At 44.2% G+C, this 19,419-nt stretch overlaps 1 protein-coding gene across 1 annotated transcript in view; it reads right to left on the bottom strand.

Moving 5' to 3' along the window:
• LOC126088615 (UDP-glucosyltransferase 2-like) overlaps nucleotides 1-12,267 on the bottom strand; it is a 143,011-nt gene extending 130,744 nt beyond the window's left edge. Inside the window, exon 1 of the mRNA XM_049906844.1 lies at nucleotides 12,151-12,267. The gene's annotated coding sequence lies outside the window, so the exon portion shown is untranslated. The remainder of the gene's footprint in view (nucleotides 1-12,150) is intronic.
• Nucleotides 12,268-19,419: the final 7,152 nt, after the last annotated feature.

The following is a 19,419-nucleotide window of genomic DNA, read 5'->3' as shown; positions in this document are numbered from 1 at the left end:
GAAAAACAAATAAAACACAATAAATATCTGTACCTTATAAAAATTCACGTATGTATCTACGTAGCTTCAGTACCTCCTCCTAAACTATTGGATCGATTTCAACCAAACTTGATACCAATGTCACTTACTATGTCAAAAGAAGCACAGTAGTGGTAATAACTCTCAGAGAGGTAGCGGGGGGGGGGGAGGGGGGCTGAAATAAAGCGTAACGCACGATGCACAAATATCCAGTCCATATTCATCCAGTATTTGTGAATTGGAGCACGTAGCGACTTACAACAAAGTTTACACGTAATAGCAAACCTTTACAAAACACCTTCTCGCTGACACCTCCCACAAAGTGATGACACCTCCCACAAAGTGTTGAAAAGAAAAGAATTTATCGATTACTACATTCGCTGTTCATACAGCAAAGCTGCCGCATCAGGCATGACGTTTTAACTTTTTTACTTCTTCACTATTACCTCTGTTCGCAACGTATTTCGCAGAAGGTATTCACATGTTCCACTGCATGTACTTGCAAAATTATATTATTGTGAGACACATAGTTCAGAAGATATGACATCATAAACTCTGAGAAGTCTGAAATTTTAGATTATATTAAAACGGAAAGCGAATTACACAGAATAATACTCATCCGGTGTTTGATAATGAGACTGTTTATCGACTCCCAACAAACTTTAAACCATTTCATACCCTTTCTAAACTTTTTCCCCCTTACACGGTAACGTAAATTATGCAACACATTAATACATTTGCACAGGAAGCAGAAGTGTAATGCTGTTTTATATGCGGTTGTTCAATTCTTTAAAGACTGGGAGACGAGAGGGATTTACTGTTAGCAGGTTACTTACTATCCAGAAAGAAGCACCGAGCGGTTAAAGACCACTTACATTCCATAGGGTTGGGAATGAAAAGGGGGTAACATTGAAGCATTACCCAGGAACCCCTAGTCAAATTTCACCCATATTTGTTACATATATGACGTATTATTTGCATAAAAATACTGTGGGAATAAGATTCCTCTCTAACACTATGGGCAGGCCGGGGTGGCCGAGCGGTTCTAGGCGCTACAGTCTGGAACCGCGCGACCGCTCCGGTTGCAGGTTAGAATCCTACCTCGGGCATGGATGTGTGTGATGTCCTTAAGTTAGTTAGGTTTAAGTAGTTCTAAGTTATAGGGGACTGATGACCTTAGAAGTTAAGTCCCATAGTGCTCAGAGCCATTTGAACTACACTCCGGGAAATTGAAATAAGAACACCGTGAATTAATTGTCCCAGGAAGGGGAAACTTTATTGACACATTCCTGGGGTCAGATACATCACATGATCACACTGACAGAACCACAGGCACATAGACACAGGCAACAGAGCATGCACAATGTCGGCACTAGTACAGTGTATATCCACCTTTCGCAGCAATGCAGGCTGCTATTCTCCCATGGAGACGATCGTAGAGATGCTGGATGTAGTCCTGTGGAACTGCTTGCCATGCCATTTCCACCTGGCGCCTCAGTTGGACCAGCGTTCGTGCTGGACGTGCAGACCGCGTGAGACGACGCTTCATCCAGTCCCAAACATGCTCAATGGGGGACAGATCCGGAGATCTTGCTGGCCAGGGTAGTTGACTTACACCTTCTAGAGCACGTTGGGTGGCACGGGATACATGCGGACGTGCATTGTCCTGTTGGAACAGCAAGTTCCCTTGCCGGTCTAGGAATGGTAGAACGATGGGTTCGATGACGGTTTGGATGTACCGTGCACTATTCAGTGTCCCCTCGACGATCACCAGTGGTGTACGGCCAGTGTAGGAGATCGCTCCCCACACCATGATGTCGGGTGTTGGCCCTGTGTGCCTCGGTCGTATGCAGTCCTGATTGTGGCGCTCACCTGCACGGCGCCAAACACGCATACGACCATCATTGGTACCAAGGCAGAACCGACTCTCATCGCTGAAGACGACACGTCTCCATTCGTCCCTCCATTCACGCCTGTCGCGACACCACTGGAGGCGGGCTGCACAATGTTGGGGCGTGAGCGGAAGACGGCCTAACGGTGTGCGGGACCGTAGCCCAGCTTCATGGAGACGGTTGCGAATGGTCCTCGCCGATACCCCAGGAGCAACAGTGTCCCTAATTTGCTGGGAAGTGGTGGTGCGGTCCCCTACGGCACTGCGTAGGATCCTACAGTCTTGGCGTGCATCCGTGCGTCGCTGCGGTCCGGTCCCAGGTCGACGGGCACGTGCACCTTCCGCCGACCACTGGCGACAACATCGATGTACTGTGGAGACCTCACGCCCCACGTGTTGAGCAATTCGGCGGTACGTCCACCGGGCCTCCCGCATGCCCACTATACGCCCTCGCTCAAAGTCCGTCAACTGCACATACGGTTCACGTCCACGCTGTCGCGGCATGCCACCAGTGTTAAAGACTGCGATGGAGCTCCGTATGCCACGGCAAACTGGCTGACACTGACGGCGGCGGTGCACAAATGCTGCGCAGCTAGCGCCATTCGACGGCCAACACCGCGGTTCCTGGTGTGTCCGCTGTGCCGTGCGTGTGATCATTGCTTGTACAGCCCTCTCGCAGTGTCCGGAGCAAGTGTGGTAGGTCTGACACACCGTTGTCAATGTGTTCTTTTTTCCATTTCCAGGAGTGTATAATTACAGCCCATACTGGACCTTCGTGTGTACCTGTACTTTCATTATAACCACCTGGTATGTCTCACATCCATATGTTCAACGTCCCCTCCTAAGCCTCTGGATCGATTTTAGTCAAACTTGGTACACACATTACCTTCTGTCTGGAAACAAATACTATGGGCTAAAAACCACGTACCTCCCAGTAGGGCTGGTGCGAGGGAGGTAATAACGGGGTGACAGACAGAGGGAGGGGGAAGAGGAGATGGTAGAGGAAGGGGAGAATGGCAGGCAGAGACAGAAGGGGTGATAGAGGGGCGGGAAGGAGATGGACAGATAGAGGGGAGATGATGAGGGTGGCAGAGAGAGAGGGGGGGGGGGGAGAGGTGATTGACAGAGAGAAGTGGAACGGATAGAGAGGTGGAGGAGGAGGGGGTGGACCGGGAGAAGGGAGGAAGTAATACACAGAGAGAGAGGGTAGGAGGAGATAGACGGAGACAGTGGGACGGAGTTGCGCAGACGGTGGGGGAAATGGACAGAGAAATAGGAGAGAAGAGGAGATGGTCTAATAGAAGAATGGAATAAATAAATACCCGACCAACATCGGGTTTCTCATTTAGTATATTGTAACTAGTTCTGGAACACTACTGACTTCCAATAATAAAATTAATGAATGACGGAATTACTATTATAATAGAAATTGTTAAACTAAAAGTACCCCATGAAGCATTACATGATTTACCCATTAAAAGCTGCAACATCAGAAGAAGTAAATAGTGCACTTAAAACTAGGAACAACGGCAAAGCAAAGGAGCCTGGTAAATCATCGGCTGAACTTCTAAACTCTAAGATATTATCGCTCGCTGAACAATCTTACCTTATTAAAAGGAATAGTGCATGGATGAAGTGACCCAACCCCCTCTACAAAAACAAAGGGGATGTCATGCAATAAAGGTAACATCACAAATACTGAAGGCGTTGAAAAGAGTGCTGGCAAACAGACTGCATAAGATAACAAAAACTACGTCCAATCAATGTGATTTTGACAGCGGGGTGGGAACTATAATCGATATTCATAAAGTTAAACTCGTAAAGGGTGGCACATCTGCATTCTCAAACACATGTGTGAGCACTTCAAGACAAAAGTTGTCAGCCCTGAAGGTGTCAGTTCAGTTAAAATTTCGGGTCCACCAAGGATCTGATTTAAGACACCTGCCGGCCGCGGTGGTCTAGCGGTTCTAGGCGCTCAGTCCGGAACCGCGGGACTGCTACGGTCGCAGGTTCGAATCCTGCCTCGGGCATGGATGTGTGTGATGTCCTTAGGTTAGTTAGGTTTAAGTAGTTCTAAGTTCTAGGGGACTGATGACCACAGATGTTAAGTCCCATAGTGCTCAGAGCCATTTGAACCATTAAGACACCTGCTATTCAGTGTAGTCATGAACTATGTCACAGAACATCTACAGAAATCAACTCCGTGAACATTTTCGTATGCCGAGGACATTGTTCTAATAACAGAATATGTACCAGAATTTTAAGACTGTCTTAAAGGGGCACGTACGCGAAAGTGACCAAAACTGTGAAATTTTTTTTATTGGATCTTCATTTGATATACGGTGTTGAAATTTAAGTTCCTGAATATTACGTTCCAGTTCCACACCTAAGCGTGATAAAAATAATAATTAACAAAAGCTTCTACGGCGTCACGCCCCTTTGTTGTTCTGTATTTCCCCGTATTATTTATTCCTACGGTGTTTTCTTCCAGTTTTATGCAGTCGCAATGTAGGCAATATTTCGGTGTTCAGCATAGCTAGAACTTCGACAAAAGTGTGTGCAGAACTCAAAATCCTAATGAAAGTTACAACTCTCTGATAGGAAAACCATGCCCCAAGACAACACTTGTTTCCACACCAGCTGATGAGGTTGCAGCGTATGATGCTTGCTTCTCTTCTAACTATGCTAATCTTGGCAGACTATGGACTCTACAGAGTCTAGGATTTTATCTAGGAGCTTTCACATTGTCAGTACTGAAGGAAATCAATAACAGGAGAACCGATGCGGCTGACATTGTTGCTACTCAGTTTGAAAATCAGGTTAACTTAAGACGACAGACAAACAAAAGACTGGAGATGAAGAGGAGAATGCCTATGGTTTGCACTAGTTCACCCAGATAAGGTAAGGCCTAATACATATACTGTCAAACCTTAGATTCAGGTTTACCTTAACTTACATTTTGGCAACTTTATGTACATTTTCCTCACAAACCGCTGACATTATAGTACACAAATTTGGCATGCAATTAGTCATTACTATAGTAAAACATTCTGTGGAAGGAATTTTCATTTACTACAGTAGTAAGACATTTGTGTAAGAGAAAAGTCTTAAGATTTGATATATTTTTTTCACAGAAGTTTGGAGAGCTGCAAAACTCTTGCAAAAGAAGATATCAATACTCTGTTCCACAAATATCTGTAATAATGGTATATTTGCAAACATACATTAATTTCGTTGTGAAAGATTTTTCAAAAAAAGGAACATTTGTACTCACCTTGTTGAAAAAATTTCAGTTGTTTACAACTGAAAACGTATAACTTCAATAAGCATTAAAACGTATGTGTGTATCCATATAACGTTCCTTGAAAACTGTGCCAAATTGAGTTAATATATTGCAATATTCACCATTATCGAGGTGAAAAATAAATAAAAATGACTGTATGTGACTCAAAATGAATTGCAAACGTTGATTTATCATTGATTTAACTGTAAAAATATACAATATATATCGATAAATGCAGAAAAGACATTATTTTTAGTGTATGAGATTATAATGTGTAAGTAATTAAAAGAAGTATTATCATCTCTGTAAGAGTATAAAACACAATGCAATGTTCATTCTTCGGTCTAGTCTGTTTTGTTCTGTTCGTTCTGGTGTTAGCAGGAATAAGGTACGCAAGCTATTGTGCTGCGCTAGCATTTGTTTCTGTCGTAGCGTAATTGCAAATATTTAATGGTGTAAACTGTGGCTCTGAGCACTATGGGACTCAACTGCTATGGTCATAAGTCCCCTAGAACTTAGAACTACTTAAACCTAACTAACCTAAGGACATCACACACATCCATGCCCGAGGCAGGATTCGAACCTGCGACCGTAGCGGTCGTGCGGTTCCAGACTGTAGCGCCTTTAACCGCTCGGCCACCTCGGCCGGCTGTGTAAACTGTGTCCTAGTAAGAATATATTAGTATAAAGTGATCTCCGTGTGTTATTTCAAGAACCTACGCCACATTTATCTTATGAAAAGAATATTTAACGAAAATTATTTAGCATGTTTCCAGCTGCTGCGGAGAGAGTAACAGTAATCTCTGACTGTTAACAACTAGCCGCCATTACGCGGTACATTTAAAAATATTTTTTCACAGCACTATGTCTAATAGCCGGAGCGGAAGAAATTAAGTAAAAATATTCTGTGAGATTAATTGAAGTAATCCAGTGAAATAATTTTATTAAAACTTGTCTATTTTCTGTGATAGTAATAATTTCAGAGCTGAGTAATACTACGCTATTGCATTTACAGTAATTTGTAGGGAGCCTGGCGCTCGATAAAACCAGATATAATACGTAATTGGCAACCTACGAAATTCATTATTTTGCTTATTATATGTCTTCTGTATTTTTTTTTTTTTTTTTGAAAGCCAGAAGTAAAAACTAACTCCACTAAAAATCAGTAACAGATCACGATAAATCAAAGGACAAACGAATTTACTAGGAGAGTGTTTCCTCAAAATAAATAGTTACATTACTTTTTTATAAGAGATATAATAAATAGCGCCCTGTTACGTGGGGCCCGAAGAGATAAAGTATTTTTTTTTTGGGTTTGTATGTATGTAATTGTTAACATGTATTGTATGTATTCTAATGTCTATCAAATTCCATTTCATGTATAAACTTGAACGAGGAAAGCGGAGAAGAACTGTATAGACCCTGAGAGGACAAGATAGCAAAAAGAAAAGAAAAGAAAAAAGAAATCAAGGTAAGGACCACTATGCATAAAAGCTTGCTACATAGGCCCGTATCATCAAAGTATAGTATCATAGATGGTACATGGTGTACAGTGGTGTAGATATTAATATTGTGTGATTTTGGAAACAATAAGCAGTTTGACTTTTGAACTTAGTCCGCATTTGTAGTTAGGAATAATTTTTGTAGTTAGCCCAGTGAAAATTATCGTCATTATGGGAAAAGTTGGACGTGTGTTAGATTTGCAACCAGATAATGTGTCCAATGTTACAAATAATGTGCAATTATTGAGCGATGTGGATAGTGACACTGACTTACTAAATATTAATAGTGATCGAGGGGGAGAAAATGTAAACAATGTAGTCTCCGGTGATATGACAGGAAGTAGCCAGCAGACGAAAACAGTAAAACCGATAGGTGCTACTAGCAGGGCTAGTGATAATTTTCCAATGATTAGAACAACTACCACACCGGTATGCTCACCAATACCGGATCCATTTGCTGAATTTTTACGGAAATTAGAGAAAAAGAACGAACAGCTAGTCAATCAGATAAGGGAACAAAACGAAGAAAGAGAGAGATTGAGGGAAGAGAGGAATCAGCAGCTAGTCAATCAGATAAGGGAACAAAACGAGGAAAGAGAGAGATTGAGGGAAGAGAGGAATCAGCAGCTAGTCAATCAGATAAGGGAACAAAACGAGGAAAGAGAGAGATTGAGGGAAGAGAGGAATCACCAGCTAGTCAATCAGATAAGAGAACAAAATGAAGAAAGAGAAAAGGTCTTAATAGAAAGTATAGGTACAATGTTCGAAAAGATACATTCAGAAATGACAGAAGTAAAGAAAGCCCAAGCCGAACTGCCGAACATTGTAAGCAACATAGCACAAGATGTGCAAACGCTTCAGACGGCACACACAGTCATCCGGGATGAAGTAGAACAGCTTGCGTACCTTCATTTGACAAGGTCTTCCTATTGATCTAATTTTATTTAAAAATAAATAAATAAATAAAAAGATACGACATTTACTATCCGTTTGGCAGATCATGTCTATGTTCCATGCAACATTCAATTGTTTTCTCTTTCCGAATCGCTTTTTTGTTGGTATGAACTGTACGTAATATTCTCATTACCGTACACGTTCCTAACAGACGTGCCACAGTTGTTAAGCATTTGCAAATGTGCACGCTCGAGTTCAGCAATTCTGTGTGTCATCTCTTGCTGCCACATATTTCAACTATGCATACCCCCCCCCCCCCCCCTTTAATGCTTGGTGCATGGCGCTAGAACTTCTACGACTAGTAGCGCCACAGTGTATCAACTGCTACCAGTTCCAAATCGGAACAACATTTAATACCTTTATAAAACCAATCGGTCAGCTGGAGTGCCTCGGATCGGTGATAACGTCCACAGCTTCTAAGATAAGGACACTGAAAAATCTTATAAGGATTAATTGTTTTATGTTGGGGGTGACTGACAGGAGTCATCTGAATGTGGAAGTAACTAGCAAAGTTAAAGGAAAAACGAGCGAGAAGACCTACCGTTCAGAATGGTGGTCATGCGCACGTCAGGTGAACGAGGGCTGCAGGTGACAGAGACTGGTCTGGTGGACTCACAATAAAAGAAGTAAGAACCGACCACACCCGACGTTTGCTTCAGGCGCTATTGTGCGATTAAAATTACTTGGTGTAACGCGGGCGCAGTGTTCTAAGTGGCCGCCGCGGGGTATGCCAGATGCTTCCTCGACCACTGATTATGAGCGACCAGTGACTGAAATGCGGCAGACGACGCGTTTTGTAGCCCTGAATCTGAACTCGTGTCCTAAGCTAACCACTACCTTGTTATGTTTGCAGTGTACCCGAGAAAAGGGCGGTCAGCAATCTGCGGCAGAACTAAAATCACAGTCGTTTTGTTCACGGTGACTAAAGCTAATTTTTACGAGCAAAATCAAGACAAAAGATTAAGTTTCAGCGCCGAAAGCGAACTGTAACATCTCACTGTTTGGTATGCGAGCTGAAACGATACCAGCCGGTGAGGAGACATGCTTGGAACTCATTTACAGGTTATAGGTGACAGAGGCAGATTGGGACGAAAAATGAATTATACGAAGAAAAATAAGAACAAATGAAAATGTCAATACGATGTTGACAATGATGCGACAAAGGAAAAAAAATAAAGAATTACATTGAAACCAATTAACTGAAAATAATAATAGAGATTTTCATAAAAATTTTAAAAAAAACATTATGCACCTCCAAGATTCACGACTTGCAGGACAGGACGTTACGTTTATTAGTTTATAGAACCAGCAACACGATCATTTGCTGCATTCAAAAAGTTCGAAGAAAATGGTTCAAATGGCTCTAACCACTATGGGAGGTCATCAGTCCCCTAGACTTAGAACTAATTAAACCTAACTAATCTAAGGACATCGCATACATCCATGCCCGAGGCAGTATTCGAACCTGCAACCGTAGCAGAAGTGCGGTTCCGGACTGAAGCGCCTAGAACCGCTCGGCCACAAGGCCGGCTCAAAAAGTTCGATTTCATGCTACGTCGTATGAAGTTTACCTGCTGTAATTTGATATCTGCGATATACTTGAATATGTGAAGTCGAACTGCATCTTGTGCGAAAGAACCCAGTAGCCTTTGGCTAGAGGTGTAAACGAAATGTACGTTATGATTGTTTCTTGTGTGATGGTATGTGTGTTTGTCGAGTATGATGAAATACATAATAAAAGGGCCGGACCCAGGATTCGGGATCCAAAAACAAGAGACAAGGGCAGACGAGGAACTGGAAGTGTAGTAACCATTTGCTGTGAGAATTTGCCAACGGCGAACAGTTCGGGAGTGACGTTGAACGCTCTGATTGGAGGCAGAGACTTCCTCCACGGAGTGGCCGAGCGGTTCTAGGTGCTAGAGTCTGGAACCGCGCGACCGCTAAGGTCGCAGGTTAGAATCCTGCCTCGGGCATGGATGTGTGTGATGTCCTTAGGTTAGTTAGGTGTAAGTAGTTCTAAGTTCTAGGGGAAACTGATGACCTCAGAAGTTAAGTCCCATTGTGCTCAGAGCCATTTGAACCATTTGAATTTTAATGAGACTAAAAACACAGTGCAAGAACTACAAGAGAATCGCCTACACCGGTGCGGGCATGCCGTGCACTGTGAACCGAACTATATGACAAAAACAGTACTTGACTCAAACGAACCGAAAAGAGACCTTGGGCGTCCACCGAGTACGTGGATCAGGTCCGTAGAGAACGGTCTGATAACGATGGGACTGTATCCTGAAATGTTGGAAATACTTTTCAGAGTGGCGCAACCCAGACAAGGAGCGCCAGCCCCAAGAGACACAGGAAATGAGTACGATATTGCAATGCCAGCGTTATTCGAAATTACGATCCGTACATGCATGCCCGAAGAAACAGGCACTGTTGCGATTATAGCCTTTATGAAATACATGAAATCTATTCGCGGTTGCGAATAAGGACAACCACAGCTGAATACTGGAATAGCGACAATGACAATTTGTGCCTGAATGGGACTCGAACCCGAATTTCCCGGTTATCACGAGCAGCCACCTTACCATTCGGCTATCCGAGCACAAGTGACGGCAAGACCCATACTTCTACAGGGTGTTTCAAAAATGACCGGTATATTTGAAACGGCAATAAAAACTAAACGAGCAGCGATAGAATTACACCGTTTGTTTCAATATGCTTGGGACAACAGTACATTTTCAGGCAGACAAACTTTCGAAATTACAGTAGTTACAATTTTCAACAACAGATGGCGCTGCGGTCTGGGAAACTCTAGGAAACTCTATAGTACAATATTTTCCACATATCCACCATGCGTAGCAATAATATGGCGTAGTGTCTGAATGAAATTACCCGAAACCTTTGACAACGTGTCTGGCGGAATGGCCTCACATGCAGATGAGATGTACTGCTTCAGCTGTTCAATTGTTTCTAGATTCTGGCGGTACACCTGGTCTTTCAAGTGTCCCCACAGAAAGAAGTCACAGGGGTTCATGTCTGGCGAATCGGGAGGCCAATCCACGCCGCCTCCTGTATGTTTCGGATAGCCCAAAGCAATCACACGATCATCGAAATATTCATTCAGGAAATTAAAGACGTCCGTCGTGCATAAACCACGAGGTGTTCGCAGTGTCGTCTAAGGCAGTTTCTACCGCCACAAATTCACGAAGAATGTCCAGATAGCGTGATGCAGTAATCGTTTCGGATCTGAAAAATGGGCCAATGATTCCTTTGGAAGAAATGCCGGCCCAGACCAGTACTTTTTGAGGATGCAGGGACGATGGGACTGCAACATGGAGGCTTTTCGGTTCCCCATATGCGCCAGTTCTGTTGATTGACGAAGCCGTCCAGGTAAAAATACGCTTCGTGAGTAAACCAAATGCTGCCCACATGCATATCGCCGTCATCAATCCTGTGCACTATATCGTTAGCGAATGTCTCTCGTGCAGCAATGGTAGCGGCGCTGAGGGGTTGCCGCGTTTGAATTTTGTATGGATAGAGGTGTAAACTCTGGCGCATGAGACGATACGTGGACGTTGGCGTCATTTCGACCACAGCTGCAACACGGCGAACGGAAACCCGAGGCCGCTGTCGGATCACCTGCTGCACTAGCTGCGCGTTGCCATCTGTGGTTGCCATACGCGGTCGCCCTACCTTTCCAGCATGTTCATCCGTCACGTTCCCAGTCCGTTGAAATTTTTCAAATAGATCCTTTATTGTATCGCTTTTCGGTCCTTTGGTTACATTAAACCTCCGTTGAAAACTTCGTCTTGTTGCAACAACACTGTGTTCTAGGCGGTGGAATTCCAACACCAGAAAAATCCACTGTTCTAAGAAATAAACCATGTTGTCTACAGCACACTTGCACATTGTGAACAGCACACGCTTACAGCAGAAAGACGACGTACAGAATGGCGCACCCACAGACTGCGTTGTCTTCTATATCTTTCACATCACTTGCAGCGCCATCTGTTGTTGAAAATTGTAACTACTGTAATTTCGAAAGTTTGTCCGCCTGAAAATGTACTGCTGTTGTCCCAAGCATATTGCAACAAACGGTGTATTTCTATCGCTGCTCGTTTAGTTTTTATTGCCGTTTCAAATATACCGGTCATTTTTGAAACACCCTGTATATGCTACGGGAATATACATAACTGATCATGGGTGTACCAGTACAGGTTGTAGACATAGGGTTGACGAGATGTGGAAGTTTGGGTCTGGACGTGAGTCCAGCCTAATGGCAAGGCAACCGCTCGCGATCAGCGGGAAATTCTGGTTCGGGCCCCAGTCCGGCACAAGTTTCATTGTCATTCTATTACACAGCTGATAGTTCCCCGCACTGGAAACCGGAAGCACATGTCATGTACACGAGATAAAGTACGGAAGCCGTAGCGGCTGACAAAAGAAAGCTACATGGTTTGCTCAGTGAAGTAAGGATGACGGCAGGAGAGTGGTTGACTCACGTGTGTCCCGCAGCTGAGGAACGCACGCGGGAGCGTGTGGTGAGGCAGGGCACGCAGGCGGCGACTGCGGACCGCACAAAACAGTTACGACGAGTCTGGCCGGTCGCGACCCTCGCTTCTAATATCGGCACAAGGCCGCCTCGGGGGCCAAGGCGCGATTTACGCAACGCCACTGCGTGACGCTGCCGGCAGATGTGGACCACGTGTGTGGACGCGCGGCCACACGGCACGACTGGGCTCTTCTCTCTCGTGACCGAGCGACAGACGTTCAAGTTCAGCGGTCCGCCTTCCGCACTGACGGCGCCCCGAGCACAGCAGAACTCGCCAGCACTTGCCGGGCACAACTCAGACGCAAGCTCTTGTAACAGAATGAGCCCTCGTAACAGAACGAGCCCCGGCACAGCCCTTCCCGCGATTCTACGATTTTGTTTGGATTACACTGCCGTGCAGAACTCGGAGGGAAGCTGTTGTTAAACAACGATGCGAATCACAGTCCTCCCCATGGATATAACACGAGTGTGCGGAGTGTACGTGTTCGAATCTCGGCCCGGTACACAGTTTTAATCTGCCAGGAACTTTCAAGTCAGCGCTCACTCCGATGCAGAGAGAAAATTTTCATTCTGGGAACATCGCCCTAGTTGTGGCTAAGCCATGTCTCCCCAATACCCTTTCTCACAGGCGTGCTCTTTTTGCAAGTTCCGCGGAAGAGCCTCTGTGAAGTTTGGAAGGTCGGAGGCGAAGTACTGACGGATGTAAAGCTGTGAGGACGGGTCGTGGGCCGTGCTATTAGTTTTGTTCGGACTGAACAATCTTGTTTTGAATATTAAATCTATTCTTAACATACATGCTTGCAAAAACAAATACACTACTGACCATTAAAATTGCTACACCACGAAGATGACGTGATACAGACGCGAAATTTAAGCGACAGGAAGAAGAGGCTGTGATATGCAAATGATTAGCTTTTCAGAGCATTCGCACAAGGTTGGCGCTGGTGGCAACACCTACATCTTGCTGACATGAGGAAAGTCTCCAACCGATTTCTCATACAAAAATAGCAGTTGGCCGGCGTTGCATGGTGAAACGTTGTTGTGATGCCTCGTGTAAGAAGGAGAAATGCGTACCATTACGTTTACGACTCTGATAAAGGTGGGATTGTAGCCTATCGTGGTTGCGGTTTATTGTATCGCGACATTGCTGCTCGCGTTGCTCGAGTTCCAATGACTGTTAGCGGAATATGGAATCGGTGGGTTCAGGAGGGTAATACGGAACTCCGTGCTGGATACCAACGGTCTCCTATCACTAGCGGTCCAGATGACAGGTATCTTATCCGCATGGCTGTAACGGATCGTGCAGCCACGTCTCGAGCCCTTAGTCAACAGATGGGGACGTTTACAAGACAACAACCATCTGCACCAGCAGTTTGTCTACGTTTGCAGTAGTATGGACTATCAGCTCGGAGACCATGGCTGCGGTTATCCTTGACGCTGCATCACAGAGAGGAGCGCCTGCAATGGTGTACTCAACGACGAACCTGTGTGTACAATTGGCAAAACTTCATTTTTTCGGATGAATCGACGTTCTGTTTACAGCATCATTATGGTCGCATCCTTGTTCTGCGACAACGCGGTGAACGCACGTTGAAAGCGTGTATTCGTCACCGCCATACTGGCGTAACACCCGGCGTGATGGTATCGGGTGCCATTGGTTACACATCTCTGTCACCTCTTGTTCGCATTGAACAGTGGACGTTACATTTCAGATCTGTTACGACCCGTGACTCTACCCTTCATCGATCCCTGCGAAACATTACATTTCAGCAAGATAAAGCACGACCGCATGTTGCAGGTCCTGTGCGGGCCTTTCTGGATACAGAAAATGTTCTATTGCTGCCCTGGCCAGCACATTCTCCAGATCTCTCACCAATTGAAAAGTTCTGGACAACGGTGGCCGAGCAACTGGCTCGTCACAATACGCCAGTCACTACTCTTGATGAACTGTGGTATCGTGTTGAAGCTGCATGGGCAGCTGTACCTGTACACACCATCCAAGCATTGTTTGACTCAATGCTCAGGCGTATCAAGGCCGTTATTACGGCCAGAGGTGGTTGTTCTGGGTACTGATTTCTCAGGATCCATGCACCCAAATTGCGTGAAAATGTAATCACGTGTCGGTCCTAGTATAACATATTTGTCCAATGAATACCCGTTTATCATCTGCATTTCTTCTTGGTGTAGCAATTTTAATGGCCAGTAGTGTAAATAAATTGGCAAAATATACATAGTACGCAACGCAGAATTCATTTAATTTCCTTTTCCTACTATATGGTTCAGCACTTTATGCCGTATCCTCAGTATTTTTAGCGTTCCACACCTCAGTCGGTAAAAACGGAACCCTCGTAGGTTCACTTTGTCTTCATGTCTGTCTCTCTATCCTACCGTTAAGGTACTTTTCTCTCAGGAATCGGTAGAAGTATCAAGTTGAAATTTATGTCAGACACTAAAGTCTACAGTATCTTCACGGTGTAAAAATATTGACCTTTTAAGTCAAACCATGAACCATGAACCATGCACCTTGCCGTTGGTGGGGAGGCTTGCGTGCCTCAGCAATACAAATGGCCGTACCGTAGGTGCAACCAGAACGGAGGGGTATCTGTTGAGAAGCCAGACAAACATGTGGTTCCTGAAGAGGGGCAGCAGCCTTTTCAGTAGTTGCAGGGGCAACAGTCTGGATGATTGACTGATCTGGCCTTGTAACAATAACCAAAACGGCCTTGCTGTGCTGGTACTGCGAACGGCTGAAAGCAAGGGGAAACTACGGCCGTAATTTTTCCCGAGGGCATGCAGCTTTACTGTATGATTAAATGATGATGTCGTCCTCTTGGGTAAAATATTCCGGAGGTAAAATAGTCCCCCATTCGGATCTCCGGTCGGGGACTACTCAAGAGGATGTCGTTATCAGGAGAAAGAAAACTGGCGTTATACGGATCGGAGCGTGGAATGTCAGATCCCTTATCGGGCAGGTAGGTTAGAAAATTTGAAAAGGGAAATGGATAGGTTAAAGTTAGATATAGTGGGAATTAGTGAAGTTCGGTGGCAGGGGGAACAAGACTTCTGGTCAGGTGACTACAGGATTATAAACACAAAGTCAAGTAGGGGTAATGCAGGTGTAGGTTTAATAATGAATAGGAAAATAGGAACGCGGGTAAGCTACTACAAACAGCATAGTGAACGCATTATTGTGGCCAAGATAGATACGAAGTCCACACCTACTACAGTAGTACAAGTTTATATGCCAACTAGCTCTGCAGATGAGGAAGAAATTGAAGAAATGTATGATGAAATAAAAGAAATTATTCAGATAGTGAAGGGAGACGAAAATTTAATACTCATGGGTGACTGGATTTCGAGTGTAGGAAAAGGGAGAGAAGGAAACGTAGTAGGTGAATATGGATTGGGGCTAAGAAATGAAAGAGGAAGCCGCCTGGTAGAATTTTTCACAGAGCACAACTTAATCATAGCTATCACTTGGTTTAAGAATCATGATAGAAGGTTGTATACATGGAAGAACCCTGGAGATACTAAAAGGTATCAGATAGATTATATAATGGTAAGACAGAGATTTAGGAACCAGGTTTTAAATTGTAAGACATTTCCAGGGGCAGATGTGGACTCTGACCACAATCTATTGGATATGACCTGTAGGTTAAAACTGAAGAAACTGCAAAAAGGTGGGAATTTAAGGAGATGGGACCTGGATAAACTGAAAGAACCAGAGGTTGTACAGAGTTTCAGGGAGAGCATAAGGGAACAATTGACAGGAATGGGAGAAAGAAATACAGTAGAAGAAGAATGAGTAGCTTTGAGGGATGAAGTAGTGAAGGCAGCAGAGGATCAAGTAGGTAACAAGACGAGGGCTAGTAGAAATCCTTGGGTAACAGAAGAAATATTGAATTTAATTGATGAAAGGAGAAAATATAAAAATGCAGTAAATGAAGCAGGCAAAAAGGAATACAAACGTCTCAAAAATGAGATCGACAAGAAGTGCAAAATGGCTAAGCAGGGATGGCTAGAGGACAAATGTAAGGATGTAGAGGCTTATCTCACTAGGGGTAAAATAGATACTGCCTACAGGAAAATTAAAGAGACCTTTGGAGAAAAGAGAGCCACTTGTATGAATATCAAGAGATCAGATGGAAACCCAGTTGTAAGCAAAGAAGGGAAAGCAGAAAGGTGGAAGGAGTATATAGAGGGTCTATACAAGGGCGATGTACTTGAGGACAATATTAGGGAAATGGGAGAGGATGTAGATGAAGATGAAATGGGAGATACGATACTGCGTGAAGAGTTTGACAGAGCACTGAAAGACCTGAGTCGAAACAAGGCCCCCGGAGTAGACAACATTCCATTGGAACTACTGACGGCCTTGGGAGAGCCAGTCCTGACAAAACTCTACCATCTGGTGAGCAAGATGTATGAAACAGGCGAAATACCATCAGACTTCAAGAAGAATATAATAATTCCAATCCCAAACAAGGAGGTGTTGACAGATGTGAGAATTACTGAACAATCAGTTTAATAAGTCACAGCTGCAAAATACTAACACGAATTCTTTACAGACGAATGGAAAAACTAGTAGAAGCTGACCTCGGGGAAGATCAGTTTGGATTCCTTAGGAATACTGGAACACATGAGGCAAAACTGACCTTACGACTTATCTTAGAAGAAAAATTAAGGAAAGGCAAACCTACGTTTCTAGCATTTGTAGACTTATAGAAAGCTTTTGACAATGTTGACTGGAATACTCTCTTTCAAATTCTAAAGGTGGCAGGGGTAAAATACAGGGAGCGAAAGGCTATTTACAATTTGTACAGAAACCAGATGGCAGTTATAAGAGTCGAGGGACATGAAAGGGAAGCAGTGGTTGGGAAGGGAGTAAGACAGGGTTGTAGCCTCTCCCCGATGTTATTCAATCTGTATATTGAGCAATCAATAAAGGAAACAAAAGAAAAATTCGGAGTAGGTATTAAAATCCATGGAGAAGAAATAAAAACTTTGAGGTTCGCCGATGACATTGTAATTCTGTCAGAGACAGCAAAGGACTTGGAAGAGCAGTTGAACGGAATGGATGGTGCCTTGAAGGGAGGATATAAGATGAACATTAACAAAATCAATACGAGGATAATGGAATGTAGTCGAATTAAGTCGGGTGATGTTGAGGGTATTAGATTAGGAAATGAGACACTTAAAGTAGTAAAGGAGTTTTGCTATTTGGGGAGCAAAATAACTGATGATGGTCGAAGTAGAGAGGATAAAATGTAGACTGGCAATGGCAAGGAAAGCGTTTCTGAAGAAGAGAAATTTGTTAACATCGAGTATAGATTTAAGTGTCAGGAAGTCATTTCTGAAAGTATTTGTATGGAGTGTAGCCATGTATGGAGGTGAAACATGGACGGTAAATAGTTTGGACAAGAAGAAAATAGAAGCTTTCGAAATGTGGTGCTACAGAAGAATGGTGAAGATTAGATGGGTAGATCACATAACTAATAAGGAGGTACAGAATAGGATTGGGGAGAAGAGGAGTTTGTGGCACAACTTGACCAGAAGAAGGGATCGGTTGGTAGGACATGTTCTGAGGCATCAAGGGATCACCAAATTAGTATTGGAGGGCAGCGTGGAGGGTAAAAATCGTAGGGGGAGACCAAGAGATGAATACACTAAATAGATTCAGAAGGATGTAGGTTGCAGTAGGTACTGGGAGATGAAGAAGCTTGCACAGGATAGAGTAGCATGGAGAGCTGCATCAAACCAGTCTCAGGACTGAAGACCACAACAAGAACAACAAGTCAATAGAATAAAAATATACGGCCACATACATCACATATTTTAATACCCGCAGATTCATTCATCGAAATCTATACACTGATCAGCCAGAACAGTATGACCACCTACCTAATAGACGGTATGTTCATCTTTATCACGCATAACAGCGGCGACATAACGTGGCATAGCACTAATGAGGGCTTAATAGATCTCTGGAAGGAGCTGGTACCACACCTGCCCACACAAGTCACCAGTAAATTCTGGGAAGGGGAGCGATGAGTTCTGACGCCACGTTCTGTCACATGCCAGACGTGTTCCAGAGGTTTCACATCTGGTCCGTCACTCCTTTCTGCCATACATTGCCAGAGTGACAGATGGAATCGGCCGTATATTGCGCAAACATGGCGTAAAGACGATTTTCAAACCGACAAGGAAGATCAAAGAGTGTCTTAGATCGGCGAAGGAGAAAAGAGACCCACTTGCAATGTCGGGAATATACCGTATACCATGCACATGCGGAAAAGTTTATGTAGGAACGAATGGACGATCAATTAACACCAGGATCAAAGAGCATAAGCGACATTGCAGGTTGGGGCAAGTGGAGAAATTGGCAGTGGCAGAGCACGCACTGAATGAGACCGACCACGTAATAAAATTCGCTGATACGGAAGTTCTGGCTGTAGAGAAGCATTATCACACGCGCATGTTCAGAGAATCTGTAGAAATACGAAAGCTGGCGAACAGTTTGAACAAGAAAGAGGAAAGCATTAAGGTAAGCGGATCCTGGCTTCCCATACTGCAGCGAACGACCGTCGCAGGTAGCAAGAGGAGAACCGCACCGGAAATGACCGCGGAGAAGCCCTCGGATGTTGGCGCGCCAGGAACATATAGTCTGCGGACGCGAGCTCGGCTCCAGTTCACCACCGGCAATGGAGGGTGAAGCTTTGACAATGCCAGCCACTGGTGCTGGCGAAACGTCAGAAAAATCATTAGATGAACGTCGGCCGATGAACCCGAGACAGAAGCCAATAGGCAGTTTGTCAACAAGTGGCCACGAAAGCCTTAACAATTTTGTGAGAAAGACCGCCTACATTGTGGAACTTTCCCGCGAGTGGCTGCTGCGTTTGGAAGCTGCACGCCAAAATGCTAATCTTCTGTTGTTAATGTCAGAGAAATTAAAACAGCAGATTTATTTGAATTTGAGTGTAAAGCGTCTCTCAGTAGCGTGCTATCATTCCATTATTTTGCGAGCACTAATAACCTGCAGAATAATAAACATCTGCTGAACGAAAAGGCAGACGAAGCACTTCGGTGATCATAGGATAGCGCCTAACTTGTATGGCGGGCGAAGTGGTTGCGCTGTAGGAACATAGCCGCTTCGGCAATGACGAAGGACAGACATATCTGCCGCGGTTGGCATCAGGTTGAGACTATTAGCAATGTACGG

Source organism: Schistocerca cancellata, chromosome 6 (genome assembly GCF_023864275.1).
Source record: "Schistocerca cancellata isolate TAMUIC-IGC-003103 chromosome 6, iqSchCanc2.1, whole genome shotgun sequence".
NCBI classification, from domain to species: domain Eukaryota; kingdom Metazoa; phylum Arthropoda; class Insecta; order Orthoptera; family Acrididae; genus Schistocerca; species Schistocerca cancellata.
Note: the sequence above shows the minus strand (reverse complement) of the source record. Positions and strands in the feature narration are given on the sequence as shown.